The following is a 14,531-nucleotide window of genomic DNA, read 5'->3' on the forward strand; positions in this document are numbered from 1 at the left end:
CTGTGTCTTAGCCTATATTTATTTCCTTTGCACGTTTAAAGATTCGTAAAAAGGCTGCAACATTAGTTTTGGACCTTAAGGAATCATTTTCGCTGGTACGCGACCCTTCAGCAGCATTGTAAAAGTTGTCACTGTTAAACGTTTCTGCAGTGTGTTTAAAACCGTGGATTAAAATAGTTTAAAGAAATTTACATCAGATCTGTGCAGCTTGCAGGAGAGCCCAGCTCTTCAGCGATCGCTGAATTTATCGGTTTGCCATTATTCAGATTTGTTCATTACATATACACTTAAAGCCATGACATCAAATTATGTTATGTTTATCCTGCTTCATACTGTATAGTCAAACATACATTTTCACTAGGTATATATGTTGGTTATGATAGCAAGTATTACAGAATTTCTGGACAAGGCATATGTCTAAAAACCATCAGGTTGTGCTTGTTCTTTACTGTTGCAAAACCGGGAAACTTAACATGTTAGTCGTGTAACGTTTGTGTCGGTATTTTATTCTCAATTCAGTTAAGTGTAATTTTGCGACGAGTTTCAATTACAGATTTGTCTTCTGAAGCAGTTGACATTCACGAAAGTCTAGCTAAATGAAGCTATGCAAATTTGAAAGTAATATTGTAGCATAAACAATGTTTCCACTGTAGACGTGACACTGTTCAGAAAATTAAATGACAAGAATGTACTTTGTACAAGACATGGTGTGTGAACACATGGACACCAGAGAGCGGTTACTGGTTGTTGATTAATATTTTTAAAAGCAGTTAGTTTATAGGCCGCTCATTTCAAATCACTTCGCGTCTTTACTAGAATGCATATTTATGATAATCTTTAAATAAAACCTGCGCATAAAATCAGTGTTTTTCATTGTCATTGCAGAACACTATTCAATTTTAAGTGTAGTTAAAAGGAAAAAACGGTGTTAAAAGCTGTATGAAGTGTGATTCTTTTATTTGGCCAGCTTCATATAATTCGTGGAGGTAACGTTATTAGTGCTTTGCATTTTGCACTCTGTATCTGTGGATTATTTTATTATTTATTTAATTAATTTGCTTCCATGTGATGTATGGTACAGCTGTGTATTGGGCTCATTGCAAAACAAAAGGCCTCATAAGCTTTTAACACAAAAAGAAACGTTTTCCAGTGTTTACTTGGAGCGCCGGTTGTCTGAACAAAAGACTTGATTTTGGCGTAATATTGCCATTCCAGAAAATACATTTTTGTACATCTTGCCACTGAGTTTAGAGAGAAAATTACTCAAGCGAGTTAAGTGTGTTACAAAAAGTAGATAATGTGTGGTCTTTCGAGGGTAAATTATGAAAGTTTTCCGTGTTAGTCGTAACTGGGAAAGTACAATAACACTCAGGTGAAAGGAACCTAGGAAAGTGTTATTCTTTCATAAATTAACAAATACTGTAGTTTTTTACTGTTTCCTTGTCCATGCTTAAACCAGTCTTTTTGAAGTACAATTACTAGAGAAGTGAAGGTAGTTGAAACTGACCAGACATCCTGGTTGAATCATAAAAATTCTGAGGAAAGTTGTGGAGCCGACGGCACATGCTAAGTTAAATTGTTAACTTTTACCTTTTACTGGAAAACCATGAATATCGCGAAATAAAGAGAGCGGGGAAAAAAATGGCAGGGTTTTTTTTGCACTCGTGACACGGACGATGACTTTTTGGTTTTACAACCAAGCAGCTGTGATCCAATACGGCCCCGTCTATCTCTTTGATGGTCTTGTGCCGACGACTGAGAGAGGAGAGCCTCTGTAGCGTGTAGCCCAAAGTACATACAACCGTTTCAAGTTCTACAGGAATAAAGTTTTTCTTTGTCACACTCTCTGCGAGTTCAGTTCAGAATAAACCAGTCTGATAGGCGTGCACATCCATCTAGTCCACAGTATTAATTGACAAAAATAGGTTGAGTAGGTTCGCATGTAAATCAGCAGGGAGAACTTTGCATTTCGCTGTCTTTTCCTTCTCACACTGCAAACAAGGAGCAAATTACACATTTAGTGATAAATGATTGGTTTGTCTGGAAAAGCAGTATGTTTTCGAAGTCCTAGGACGCCTGGCAAATTATAGTGTACAACTGAGAGTTTAACAATAAGGTACAGTATTTACTTACTTTGTTATTTTAGGCCCGTTTTAATGCTGAGCCGAGGGACTCTGGAGAAAAGGTGGAAAAGAGGCCTGTTTTGCTGGGAAAAAAAAGGAAATAGCAACGGATAGATTTTAAGAAAAACAAAATGTTTCCCTTTTATACACAAATAGGCCAGTATTCTGTAGTTTAGCAGTTCTGGTGAGAAATGGCAATTTAAGAGATACAGATACCGATACCTTGTGTAACTTAATTTGAGTTATGAATACTTTATTACGTCCTGTATGTGATACAAGGTATAGATTATATACATTATCTATTATTCAGTTATGAAAGTTATTGATTTGTTAAACCTTTCGAAACATTGCTCCGATTTGTATGCGAGTTTTGTGTTAACTCCCAAGATGTACTACGTCTCGAGTTTTTTTTATTTAAATCAAATATTATTGGACACAAATCCTTAAATGTTTTGGAAGAACAATAATAGCATTTTAACAATGGGGATTTTAGGAGCGAAGCGCTTAGAGAACAGCTTCTGGGTAACATAACTGAAACCGAGTTGCCGAAATATTTTTTTAAAGTAGTTTGCAGACAGTGTTGTATAAAAATGCAATCTGAGATTATAAACATAATATAATAAAGCGACATAGCTTCAATTTACTAAATAATTGTGTCTGTTGCCGCAATACCATTCACGTTTGTTTTTTCTTATTATAGTCTAGCCTTGGATAATTGCTCAATTTTGTACAATTACCCACTGAATTCTCCTTAAAATACCTGTAATAAAAATATTTCACGAACAAGACAGTACCAGCCATTAACAATGTGGAAGTAAAGTATTTTTGCGACTAGTTTCGAAACATTCAAGACAAGATTCGGTAACATTTCTAATATTTACGATATCATGAGCGAGTTAAAATGTTAAAATGCGGAAAGCATGGTCAAAATAGTTAAATCGGAAAGAATACCAAATATATATTTTAAAATGTGTAATACAGAATCACCGTTTAAAAACTGAGGCCTTACCTAACCGATTCTTTCTTGCCAAATATATCTTAGTTTTGGAAATTATTGTTGTTTCCCATATTCAATATAAAAAAATAAGGATACAGAGCATTTGTGGTTAAAAATTGTTGTGAATGACCGAGTTTGTGGCCTGTGTTTTATCTTATATAATATATATATATAAAAAGCATGTATGCTGATGTTATTAGACGGGATCTACCTAGAGTGGTGAAGGGGATGTTTGTTTCATAAAATATCCTTTATAATATTACAAAAATGTCAGAAGTCCCATTGATGTGTGTTCGTAATAATAGTGTTAAAGTGGCTGGCAGGCTTTTGGGATTTAATGTCTCAAGGCTATCTGAAAAACAGATTAGCTGAATATTGAAGTTAGTCCTCAACACTGTCAACAAAGCTAAAAGACATTTGCTCATCATGAGGGACTACAGGGTGTCTCATCAACACAAGGGAGAGTGAATGCAGCAGTTTTGTCTCACTGGATTTCTGTAGGTTTTTCCAGTGTAACAACCTCCTCGTACCAGTGCTACTTTGATCAGACCTTGTACAACCTTTATTTTTCCCCCCACTGTCCCAAGACATCAGCTTCACAAGCTAAAAATGTGTATGTCTTTAGTATCTCACAGTTCCTACTTTCTCAATGAATTAGTTGTCGATTTTCATCATGGCATCCCAAGCAAAATAAATTTACCCTTGGCCTACGAAGGTACTCAAGGAAGGAACTCTGCTGCTAAATAGTAAAAAAAAAAAACAACAGATTTTTTTATTTAATGCGAATGAGTATTATATACTTATAATGAGAGAACAACTCATTTCTGAAATGTTATTGCTATATTTTGCATTGGTTTGGCATAAAAATTCGGTGATGTTGAGATTTAATTTACACTATGTAGAAAGATGGCCAGCTTTTTTTAAATATAATGTACCTGTCACCTTTTATGGGTCTTAAAGCTTTTGCAACCATAACACTCACAACCAGGTAAGAGTAGGTTCACATTTAATGGGAATTCTTAGACATGACCTTCTCTTGGTAAAATTGAGGTATTTATGCCGCATATTCCTACCATAGTTTTAACACTGGTGTTAGTGCTTTAATGTTGTTGTTGTTGTTGTTTATGGGTCATAAATATACCCACGATGCAATATGTTTTAGTACAGTTAGAGTTCTTCATTTCAGTAACAGTGACAGTACCGTCCCCTCCAGATAATACCACAATAAACTCGGGAAGTATGGACGTGTCTGAGGAAGTCAATCTGTAGTAGTACACCACTGAGCAGATGCATTAAGGGAACAGCCACAAATCGTGCACAGAGAAAGCCGTTTCATCCACAAAAGTCCAACAGTCACATATGCAAAAAACAGTCGTACCAAGATTTACTAGCAGTACATAAATGCGCTTATGTATTTAATTAATACATTATCCTACAAAGAGTAAAGGGTGTTAGAAACATCGAAAAGGGCTTAACTTGTGGGTCAGGCTTAGATTTTTTTTTACATGCTGAAGGAGGCCCAAACTTTTTCTAGCTCTGTCTCTTGAAGATTAATCGACATATTGATCAGTCTGATAATAACATAATTATTGACATTTAATGCTAAACAATTAGCGAAAGAAAACCAAAGAACTCCTTGTGCTGCAGCTATGACATTTCTTCAAGTGTTCAGTAGGAGTCTGGCTTGTCTCAGTAGCCCTTTTTTAATGAGATTTGTTTCTTGGCATTGTGTGTTCCTAATGCAATAATTCTGCATGTTGATTTGCAGAGTAACAACTGAATCATATGGCCCTATTCACAAGACATGAGCTAGTATTTTGGTTCCAATTCTGTTTTCTTTTATCTAAATTTTAAATGAACTGTCTTGGTGTCTCTAATTGTTACCTGTTAATTGTTATCAAAAGTCTTGCCAGCTGTATAGATACATATAAATAATGAAAACAGAACTGAAGGTGCCTCAACAAACTAGAAACAAGGGGCTATCCTGTAGGCCTGGAAAATAAATATTAGAGAAAACAAGATTTTAACATTTCATACCTGATTAAATGTGATAGGGTTTTTTTTTTGCATGTGTATGCACTATGGAATAGAAAAGGTATGTCCCATTTTATTTTCCATTGATGATTGTATAGTGAAAGGGCTATTCTACTAAACTGTTTTATGAACTGTATTTTTTTCCTTTAAAAGAATGAATGGTGAACCTTATTTCACAGTGAAAGGCATGAAATGACAAGAAAGTGGGAAAATAAACCCTAACATTTCATTGAGCATTTTATGTTTAAAGGTGATCTGTATTTGATTATTATTTTGCACAGAATTCGGGTTTGTAAGTCACTCTATACAATCTGTATGTGATCTGAGTCATACAGATTCCCTGTATAGAAAACACCAGGTCAGTTCTGAGAACTGAATCCTGTCTGACACTTAATTACATGCCTTGTTTCTCCTGGAGAATTTCTGAGGAACTGTTTTTGTTGGCGTACTAAAATACCAAATCAAAACAGAAAAAGATAGGTTAATCAAAATTAGATGTCACGGGAAATTAAAGAAGAAACACACTAAGATGCAAATAATGTTTATTTCAGCTGAGCTTTTAACCCTTTCCTAAGCGCTGAGACATTTTGAGATAAAAACATTTCTCTTTAGTATGCGCTTGTATGAAATAGGAGAATTCTAACTTAAGTACTAGAGTAGAAAAGAAACTGAAAGTGTCTGGATTCTTCCAAAAAGTAAGTGATGTATAGAAGGGTCAAAGTGCAGCCTTACTGATTAATTGTGAGCTGCAATGACTACTGGTTATTGATAAAAGTAATGTCACTGGAGTGTGCTGTAGACACCTACTGTATTAAGGTCCCTACCCAGAACTTCTCCTTCAGATACAGGAAAGAGCTCCAACAGGCTCTTTTTGATAGCAATGGGAAAGACACGTAGAGCCCCAGCACACTTTTAGGAGCAAGGTATTAATCAGTCTGTTTTTTGGGAATGCTGGAATAAGCGGCATGGATTTCATCCTGTGCACCAGGCAGACGACCGTGTTGCAGGAGTTTGGCATAACGTCAGCAGCTGACACTTGTATAGCAGCTTTTGTTTCAAGCCAGGATCCTGAAACCCTTCAAAGCAAAGCCCCAGCTGAACCAGCAGTCGCCTGCCAAGCCCACCCTTCTCTCTTGCAGTTCATTTGTGAATTGGTCTATCTCCGGAGCTCCTAGCTGACCCTCACCTGGGTCTGACGGAGCCAATGTCTGTGTTTAAAGTGTCTCAATGTCAATCTCGTAGTGGGGAAGGAGCTATAACAATTAACCTAGTATCAAAGTGTGCAGGAGAAACACAAAAGTGGACGAGGAAAGAAGAGGTCGCTCCTGATTGCTTAAATGGCCAAATAGTCTGAAGATAATCTCGCAGGGTCAGAGTGCTCTCGTTCAGGAAGCCGCCCAGATGCCACACACAACCATTGTAGGGGTGCGGGGGGGTCACCGAGGGAACAATCTCTTGAATCTGCCTAGGAAAAGGGGGAAATCCATCCTTACATCCATCTGCACTGCGCTTCCCTTGGCGAGAGCTGCAACAAGGGGAAAAATCAATTTTGCATGTTTTCTGATTTGCTGTGGAAAGTCCTGTCAGGGGAAGGCAGTCTTTCCTAGGATTTGAATTGAACATTTAGCAGAGTTGGACAGGCCTGTATACCGCATGTGATGACCAGTTTATACTGACATGCGACCCGCAATGTTTTTATGTGCTTCTTTTTCAGTACATTTCACATGTTTGCAGGGTGCTGTGCTGATACGCATGGGCTCCAGCTGTGTGCAGTATGTGGAAATCCATATCATTTTGTACTTATTTTTCAGAAATCCCCAGGTCTTATGTTTCTCACGTGAAAAGAGTCCATTTTTTACACTTCTTACAGCCAGTACATTTCTGAAAACTCGCACTCTCTGTTTCAGGAGAGCAATGTACACAAAACACTGTGCACTTACTGAGCTGAGCGTGGTTAATGTATGGGTTGCTTCTTCTGGCATTTTGGGAGAATACAATAAATGTTTAGTTTAGGCATTTGTGCTTTAAAGTTCACTTGTATTTTCTGAATTCATTACACATCATGGTAATTAACTCGTCTGTGTAAACACAGAGCCATTCACTACGAAGGCTGTCTGCTCCAGGCTGTAAATATAATTAAATTTTACCTGTGTCTTCTAGAACTTTCTTTCTGCTTACTGGTATTTTCTCTTGTTTTCTGTATGTGGCATTAAAAGTTGCAAAAGGCTTTTCAGTGCAGCATTTTTCTGTATTGATGACTGCCAGTGAGTACAAGGTATCTTATGTTCTTTTTTTTTTTAAAGAAGTGAGTGAAAGCTGGTAAAATGTGAGCTCCTTCTGGAAGTGTAGATGCCTCGTTGTATGCAGAATAATATTGCATGAGTTGTGTTAAAAAAGGTGGTTTAATTAAGATGCAGTCTTTAAATATTGGCATTAAACGTTTTTTGGTCATTGCAGATGGAGACACCTAAGCAGGCAGAAGATCTTAGATGGGGAAAACTGATGTATTTATGTGTTTTGAATAAATATATTTAGATTGGAGAGGGCTTTGGGGTTCACTTATGGCTGTCCACAGATATGAAGGGCTGTAGAAGTTAGTATTGGAGGTCCAGGTTTAACTTTAATGGTTTATAGCCAACGTTTCCAATGGCAACAAATTTCCAAAGAAGGTTCCGCAACAGGATTCTTCTGAAATACCACTTTTTTTATTTTGTGGAGACCTACACTGCCCATCTGCTTAAGTGATGTGTTATTAATGGAGTACCTCCCACGTTAAATGTGAGAGAGGTCAGTATATAAAAATATAAATCTGGGGGACGAAAAAAAACAAGAAAAACACATCATTGTTAGGATTGCTCAGCTGTTTATTTTCCCCATTTTAATGAATCTGCCATCACAGTGTCTACCTTAATTAACATGGTACTGCTGACCAGGAAGGGTGTACTGCTGTTTCTGTTTAGGAAGAAAACCTTTTAGGTGTGGGTGTGTTTGATGAAGTGGGACACAATGACTACTGAACAGAAAGACAATTAACGTTGTGAATTTATGGAATTACATACCTTTTTACTCCGGGTTGAGTGTATCAACTCTATTTGCCTTATAGCGTTTGCAGATTGTTGAAATGTCAGTAGGCCTCTTATCAACACAGTAACCTTAACAATAAGCCTGCACTTTTCAGTTTTTATAAGCATGTATAAATTTGTAATGTGGTGTGTGTATTTCAAGTAAGAATGTTTATTTATGTAGATTCGATGCCAAAAATACTATTGCACTTACATGTGGATGATAAATAAAAGAAGTGTCTGCAGAGCGTAATTTAAGGCTGGGTAAAGAAATATTCTTGTGTTCTATGAGTAAATATCTCACTGAGATCTCTATGCAGGGCACATGTCTTGTAAACAGACGACATACAGTATGTAGTACTTACTCCATCTGAAAACTGTCATTTTAAGTTCTCTTCTTCTCAGGCATTGCTTAGTTTGCTTTGTTTACATTTACGTCTACAAAGGGGTCCCTCTGACCCCATTATGTGTTGTGGCGTGAGGGGACTGAAATATTGCACTGGTCTTAGAATTTAGTTACATTCCAAGCTGTTTACTGCATCTGAGTGTGACTTGGCTAACGTTTCTTTCATATCCTAGTTTTTAAATACATCTAGAGACGAAAGACTCTAATTGCCCAGGCGTCATCAGAATTGTACGTGGAATGTTTTGGTGCTTCAAGAGTATTTAAACTGAGTAAAACTAGTAGTTTACAAATGTCAAGCTGTGGAAAGACAAAGTAAACTTTTATTTAAGACATGGTTTGGTTACCGAGTTAATAAATAGCATTAATGCTTTTACTTAACAAAAATGTTTGGATTTTGTTAATTTTCATTCTAATTTCAACATTTTTTGACGTGGCTGTACAGAAAATTCTGAAAGTAGTTATTTCTCATTACTTAATAGCAGAGGGAGGTACCTTCTTTGATGCAGATATTACTGCTTTAGTTGGTTGAAGCTCTTATGCAAGGCCCCTCATATTTGCACCTGTTTACACATTTTACTGGAACAACCGGGGTGAAATCTTCCTCAAGGATACAACAAACCTCTAGTTATACAGTAGCTCCAGGACCCTAACTGTCTTCGTCATTTCTTTTAGGTTTGTAATACAAGTTGCCTTCCTGAGATTTTAGGGCCCTTTACGGAGTGATGGAGGAAATTTAGGAAAGTGACTTTAGAGGTTTGTTAGGATAGCCACTGGGAATTAAACCTTTTCGTCGGGCCTTGTTTTGTATTGAACTGTATTACTGCAAAGAGGTCTTAGGCCGAAATGTCATTTTCCAGTTGGTCATCTTTTGCTTACCTAATAACAGTAAAACAACAATCTCCCTGCCATGTTTCCTGTACAATCACGTAGATCTGTAAACACAGTGCTGTTTTTCTTTTTAGCTATTGTAGATATTGTCATCACAGGCCCAGCAAACAATGCAGTGTTCTGTGCCTTTTCTGTCTTTTATTCAAGTCCGCAGAACTTTTTACTGAAATATAATTTTGTGCGAGGCTCCTAATTGCTTTTTTCTAGAAGGTTTCTAAAGAAGCCATCGGCAGGCCGAACTGGTTTTGTGATTCAAAAATTAAATTAAAGGATAAACAAGACCTATCAAAAAACAAAAGTCTTAATGGTTTCAGAACTTCTTTTTTACTTTTCCTGTTTTTTTTTGTGTGTGTGTGGATGTGTGATTGACCTTTCTAGAAACTGAGAAAAAACTGAAAAGGCTTTCTTGTAAAAAATGTGTGCTATCGGTAAGCTAAATTCTATAAATTGATTATTTTGGATGGTTTTGTTTTGCTTGTTTTCCTTTACCAACCTAGGTAAATTATTAATTGGGCCATATTACTGTATTAAAGTGGATCTTTTTTTCTAGTGTGTGGCAGTTAAGGTGGACCGTTATTTTCTTGGGGAATAGAAATCATGCAAGCCTTGCACTGATGTAGCAGCTTTCTTAACCAAGCATACAATACGGTAATTAATTGTGAACAATGATATGAAAAAAACTTTATTTTTGAAACTCAGAATTAAGTAGACTTTCCAGAGGAGTTGCAGATGCCTTTATTACACTTCATGAGTTTTCTACAAGTTGACGTAACTCATTTTGTTTTTTTACTCCTCTTGTCTTGAAGTGTATTGTGCAGTGTATAATACAGTGAGAGCATTGTAGCGCCTCTGTTCTTGTGCGAGACACAAATGACTGTTTTTGTCTGCAGGCTCGTTCTAGTGTTATTTGCCTGCAGCAGAGTGAAACGCCACGCTGTGTTTGCAAGTGTAACTAGTGCACATTGTTTTGTCACTGCCCTAGCTGTTCTGTAAGGCCACGAATCGGGAGGAATTTTTCAGATAAATGGTACCGTGCATTCTGTGAAGAGCTATGGCTCTGCAGTAGGACAGTGGTAAGTATTTTTTACAAGACATACCCCAGCCCTCTGCCAAGTTGTCTTTATCTAATTGAGCAACTTCACTTCACAATGTCACACACATGACATGACATTTTTATTGTCAGGCCTATGTCAGACCCAAAACACCCGAGCATTATTTGAGGACGATTACAATTATACTGCAGCTCACAAACCATTATTTTAATATTAGTGTTTTGAAGCTGTGATTTTCTGTGGCTGTATTAACCGAATACTTTAAGATCGTCTGGGAGGTGATGCTGCCGTTTTCTCATTTTCTCCCTTTTTTGAATTCTTTGTCAGTTTTGCTGAAGGCGTTTGGTCTACAGTTCTGTTGTAAAGAAATCATCCACTTTGAGCACATTTGTCCAGCATGGAAATTCACACCTCACTCTGCATAGTTCACTGCTCTTATGGATGTTCATTGCTGAAGATAGAATGTTTGATGTTAAGATAGAACCGGTTTTAACTCAATGAAGCTGTCTTGCAAGTATGTCTTTCTGAATGAGTTAATAGAGTATTCCTCTTCCTTTAGTGGCAATTGTAGCTGAACAAAATCTCATATTGTATATCATTGCAAACTTTAGCCACTGTATCCTAAAGTTCCATTTTCCGATAATGAGAACTCATAAACCAGCTGTGTCTCGGCCTTCTCATTAATATTACAGGCTGGAACACACTCATGCTGCCGACAAGTACATCTTTATGAAAAATAAGCTTTCGACTTTCCCTTTCATATTCTAGTCTGTTATCTCCATTTCCTTTTGAACCTGTTTTTTGATCACAAGTACTGGCTGACCAAGGAGAACTGTAGCGAAACACGTGTCCTCCAAGAGGTGTGTTGTGGAGCCAATTGTTTCTTTGAGCGTTCTGTGTTCTCGGCAGCAACGGCAGCAATGTCAACACAAGGACATACACAATAACCGTCCAGTTCTGCAGACACCTGGTCAGTGCCTTGTTAACTGATGTAGGGTGAGGCTCAACCAGTCTTCAGAGGACCATTCTGAAACCAAACCGCCTACTGTCAGAGTGTGGAGTTTAAAGGCAATTTTTGCTTTGACCATTCTTCTTCTAGGTCCCTTTGCAGGCCCTCAAGGCCCATGGGGGAACGGGGGGGCAAGGGCCACCACTTTTCTTGCCCATCCGACACGGCAGGTGGAGGTGATGTGGTCAGCATCACGCTCCGGCCGGCCTATTACCCCCGGATGGGTTAACCCCCAGTACTCATTTGGAAAGCAGGCTGATCGGACCTGGGAGCCATCTAGAAGGACTTGGGTAGGGACAAGCGATGTAGCTTGCGCTGGGGTTGAACCCAGGACCTTCCAGACAGGAGCTAGACGCCCTTGCTGTCTGGGCTGCCACGGCTCCGCTTTGACCATTACCTCCCAAATAGAAATGTTGCTATTTCTGTAGAAGTTTGAATGCTGTTGTTCATTAAGAAGATGCAGGGATTGCATTTATCAAATGGGACTTTCAGGGCAAGTGAGTGTTAACAGCTAGTTGTTCAGTGCCACATCATTGCACTCTCTTCCCCCTGCATACTGTAAAACAGCTCTCCAGGCCACTGGGTGTTGGTGTTCAGGGCTGGGCAGGCCTGGTCCCAGAAGGTCTGTGTGCACAGACCAAATGAACAGCTTCTAACTCTTCATGTGCTGGGACTCCTAAGCACACGGGCCCACCAGAGCCTCCATTGCCCACCCGTGTTCTGGGTGAAGGAAATGCCGATAAAGACGGGTGTCATTATAGGTGGGTAGCCTTTTCCGGGTGCATTGGGTGAATCTTCAGTCAAGGTCATTTTGGGGAGAAAAAAGAGAACAGCTCAAGTGTCTTGGGAAAAGATGTATGTATTTTGTTACACGTGGTTGGTGGTAAAGATTAATTTGTAGCTTCCAATATTTCACCCTCTGATGGGGGGGGAGAGCTTACTTTTGTTGTCAACACTTTCACCGTTCCTTTTAAAAGTGTATTTAAAAACAATGTGAAAAAAGGCATAAATATGAAAAAAGGAAGTTATCAATAGGAAGATAATGCATGAAGTTCTGTACAAAGAAGGACAAATGAGACAGTTTGCTCACGTTCTATAGAAATGCTGTTGTACACAATGGGTTTCATCAGGGCCACTTTGACCCTTTCATTTCTTCAGGTGTGGATCCCACAAAAGAGAACACGGAAGAGCATAAAAATGGACAAAGGTGCTGTTCGGAAGCAGTGTTTCAATGCAGAGCTTATGTGGGACATTTGGCAAGTACTGGTACAGTAATGTTTGGAATCATTTTGGTGTAGACCAGCTTTACAAGGTTCACTTACTGGGCAGCTTTCGAACAAAATCGCCAGTCAGTTCTGGAATTGGCCACAAATTAGAGTATTGCTGATATGCACAATCTGTACACAATCTGAGACAAATAACTTCAGCAACCAAGAAACAATATTAGATGTTCATTATTCTTCATTATTCTTTGCTGTTTGCACTATATTAGTAATAAATTATTTGCCTGGACTCTGCAAGTGTCTTTTTTTTTAAAGCAAACGGCAGCCTTGCATTACAGAAAAGCTTCAGTTTGCCTTTTGTTAACTGTTTTCTTATCACAGACTTTTTCCATATGCAGATGTCTGATTTAAATGTGCATGCAGGGGTGTCTTCATGTACTGTACACTCAATACAGTATGTGGGAATTTTGAATACTGCTCAGAACAAAGTCCTGCATGTTCATGATCTGTAATTGTAAAGTATATCTGCATTTTTTTTTTGAGTGTGCTTTTCATGTATTCACAAGTTGTAGATTAGGTCAAATATATTACAAATACACCGAAACTAGAGTAACACATAAAAGGTATGTTATTCACACCTCGTTTTTACATGTGCACATCAGAGATTTTATTTGAAGACTGTAATAAAATAAATCCCTTTTACTTCTAATCTCTGGAGTAATATTTATTGTCATAAATAATTCTAAAAATATATTTGTATTAACTATTGAGAAATAGACATTTCCATTAGTGCTCAGGTGCTACATGGTCTCTGACACCTATGAGCACAATATGACGGAATATTCTTAAATGCTTCTGAGATGGAGCTGTGTATATTTGTGGGGACCTCTCTGAGTCATGATCGGTGCGTCAGAGACCGAAGATGCCTGCTTGCAGATGCCTAATCAATTCTGCAAACCGAAACCTGCCGGCAGGTTTCAGGGAAATAGTTTGGAAGTGTTTCTTAATGCCATATTAAATTCTGTAGGAGAAGGATGAGATGGGCGACCTGAAAGATCTAGTGAGTGGTCTGATTAGACACAAAATGATGTACCCTGAAAATGAACCATGCAGGGGCTTGTTCTGAGTTTGAGCATTTCTCCAAGTTTTGTATCAGAACCGGCTGTTTTTCATGCTGTAGATCAGAGGTGACTTATACAGTAACTGAGGTAACTCTGAAAGAGTCACAGAACAATTTGAGAAATGGAAAGATCTGCCTTTCATGACAATATACTGCCTCTAGTTTCCCGATTTCTGATTGATTTGCCAAGCTGAGTAAAACAAATTGAATATTGTAATATTTCTTCGAGAGGAATCCTCCTCTTATTATAGGCATTGTTTAGTTATCAAATCCACTTTACGTAATGAGGTCGTCCGGGGTAAAAATTGGTGTTGATCAGATACTGTTTTTTCTTTGCGACATCTCCCACTTCGTTTTAAGCGGCTTTGGGATGCTAATGTGGTTGTACGAAGACGCTCCCGACTCAATGAGGTCGCTCAGCGCGCCGAGATACTACAGTCTAAGCACCTTGCACGACAGTATATTCAACTATTGCTTCTGCCAAAAAAAACAAACAAAAAAAAAACTTGGATCTATTCGGGCGACAGAATCTCAAAGTCTTATCACTGTGTCCCGAAAGCCGGTCCGAAAGTCTGCGCACCACTGCCGACTTGACCCTGTCTGTGTCACTGGACGCC

The sequence above is a fragment of the Lepisosteus platostomus genome, chromosome 2 (assembly GCF_059453375.1).
Source record: "Lepisosteus platostomus isolate fLepPlt1 chromosome 2, fLepPlt1.hap1, whole genome shotgun sequence".
NCBI classification, from domain to species: Eukaryota; Metazoa; Chordata; class Actinopteri; order Semionotiformes; family Lepisosteidae; genus Lepisosteus; species Lepisosteus platostomus.